The sequence below is a fragment of the Echinops telfairi genome, unplaced genomic scaffold (assembly GCF_000313985.2).
Source record: "Echinops telfairi isolate 266 unplaced genomic scaffold, ASM31398v2 ScPeMD7_4;HRSCAF=17, whole genome shotgun sequence".
Classification (NCBI taxonomy): domain Eukaryota; kingdom Metazoa; phylum Chordata; class Mammalia; order Afrosoricida; family Tenrecidae; genus Echinops; species Echinops telfairi.
In genome coordinates, this window is record NW_022103900.1 from 38,768,119 (window position 1) to 38,771,085 (window position 2,967).

Sequence of the window (2,967 nt, forward strand, 5' to 3'; positions counted from 1 at the left end):
CCCAATGTCCTTCTGCTACCTTAATACTAAACCTATAAATATAGGCTCATAGATCTATTTCCCCATCCTCATATAAATATATTTGCATATATTTATATGAATGCAAATATATTTATATGAATGCACTTGTCTTCTCCATAATGGGCATGCTCCCCTTCTTCCAGTTTGATTTGAGTTTCCCTTCTGGATCACTTATCACTCTGTTAGGAGTTTCAGTTGGTTTGGGGTGACCTTAGCACAATTGTGTATGTTATCAACTAAATGGTCATCCCCTTTCCTGGATCTTGAAAATCTGACCCCAGTTGCAATGAGACCTCCTCTGCCACAGTGGGTTTTAAGATATAAAGAGGGTGCTGTATGCTTCATGGGTGTTAGTCAGGCTCTCTACCATAATTAGCAGACTGGGTTCATGAAGGCAAAACCTGCAAGCATGTGTTTGCCTTCATCATGGTATTGATCCGTATAGTAGTGGACTTATATAATATTTGTGCTTTTGTGCATGACTAACTTCACTCAGCATAATGGTTTCCAGGTCCCTCCCTGCCATGAGGTGTTTGATAGTTTCATCGCTATTTCATAGGGATGCATAGCATTCCATTGTGTGTATATGCTGTTTCTTTATCCATCCTTCTTATAGGAATCTGAGCAGCTTCCAGCTTCTTGCTATTATGAACTGTGCTACCATGAACATGAAAGATCTCATGCCCGTTCGTGTCTGTTTCTATTGCCGGTTGTTTTAGGTATTACCATATTGTTTTCCACAATGGTGGCATGTATTTACAAGCCTGCCAGCAGTGTATAAGATTGAGTGTGGGTATCATCCTAGGCTCTTACTCACAGCTTTTATTGTGAAGCCCACCTTTATGGACTGCAGCAGCTATATTAAGGAACCTTTAACAATAAGATTACCCCCCCTCCCTTCAAAAAAAAAAGAGTTCCAATCTCTTCAGTGTTTGTTATTCTCTGGTTGTTGTTTTTTTAACTGAACTATGGTTAGGATGTAAGATGCTATCTCATCGTTTTTTTGATTTGCATTTCCCAGAGAGCTACTAAATGAGAGCGTTTCCTCATGTGTTTGTTAATCATTCGAGTGTCTCCCTTATGAATTGTCCCTTCAGGTTCTTTGCCTACCTTTTAAGTGGATTTTTTTTGTTTTTCCTTATTGAGATGTTGCAGAATACTGTAGGTGTTAGTAATTAGTCTTTTGTCCATTATGTCATTACTAAAGTTTATCTTTCCCCTAATCCAAGGGCTCTCATTTTACTCTTTTGATGAAGTCTTTTGATGTGCATAAGTGTTTTATTTTTTAATACACCCATGTCATCTATTTTGTCTTCCACTATGTGTGTGTCCTTTGTTATATCTGGTAGTTCATGTATGACTTACAATAGGGCCCTTCAGTTTGCCCCAATTTTCCATTGATGACCTGACAGCTTTGGAGTTTCAATGTAGGTCTCAGTGGTAGTTCCATAATCTGTTGGCAATTTGAGACTTAAAGAGTGAAGGGGTGCCAGGAGGAGAAGGGGAAGGTGAGGGGAGAAAGGGAGAACCGATCACAATGACCTACCTGTAACCCCATCCCAGGGGGTTGGACACCAGACAAGGGGGTAAGGACATGAAAAAATAATAATTTATAAATTATCAAGGGTTCATGAGGAAGGAAGAGAGGGAGGGAGGGAGGGAAGGGGGGAGAGAGGGAGGAGGAAAATGAGGAGCTGATACCAAGAGCTCAAGTGGAAAGAAAATGCTTTGAAAATGATGATGGCAACATATGTACAAATGTGCTTGACACAATGGATGGATGGATGGATTGTGATAAGAGTTGAACAAACCCCCAATAAAATGATTTATTTTTAAAAAAGGAGTGAAGGGGTGGAGTTTAGCCTGTCAATCAAGTCACAGCTTGATGATGTCATCTGGAGCTCTAGGGATATAAATAGCTTGCTAGAGACAGGACACCTGCTCACTCCCTGTGGGACATTACTGACAATGAGCCTGATGGAGCTACACTGCTGCAGCCGGAGCTCTGGGAGCTGGAGGAACAACATGGAGACCTCTGTCAGTGCTGAGATGCTTCCACCACCACTGGATCCACAAGACTTTCCACCCACTGGCCTGTGATCTTCCTGCATTTTGCATTATTGCATGGTTGAATTAGTCTAAGGAATTTATGGACTAGTATTGGACACATGGGCTAAAACTAGACTTATGGACTTGATATGGACTGGGCTGGGATGTTCTCTTAATGTATAATTATTCTTTATATAAAGCTCTTTCCTATACACATATGAGTGTCTATGAATTTTTTTCTCTAGTCTACCCAGACTAACAGAGTCTCTGATCCATCTTGAATCAGTTTTTGTGCCTAGGTTGAGGTATGGGTCCTGTTTTATTTTTCTACAGATGGATATAAAATTTTTCCAGCACCATTTCTTGAATAGGGCACCTCTTCCCAACTTAATGTTTTTCAGTTCTTTGTTGAAAATCAGTGGTCTATAAGCAGATACCATCTTTTGACTCCCAGTCTGTTTTTGTTTTTCTAATGTTGACTCATCCTTCCATTCCTGGTATGAATCCCACTTGGTCGTGGTAAGTTGTTTTTTATATATTGTTGGATTCTATTGCCTAGGATTTTGTTGAGAATTTTTGCCTCTGTGTTCATGAGGGATATTGGTCTGGAGTTTTCTGTCTTTGTAGGGTCTTTGACTGGTTTGGGGATCAGGGTTACGCTGGCTTCATATAATGAGCTTAGGAATTTGCTGTCTGTCCCTTTCTATGTTGTAGGGCAGTCTCTAGCAGAATTGGTGACAGCTCTTCCCTGAATACTTGGTAGAATTTTCCTGTAAAGCCATCTGGTCACAGGGAATATGTAGGCTATCAGAAATATGAAAGGACACAAACATGGAGGAGGCACAAATTGACAAATTGAATATACTGAAGATAAAACACCTATGTACATCAAAAGAA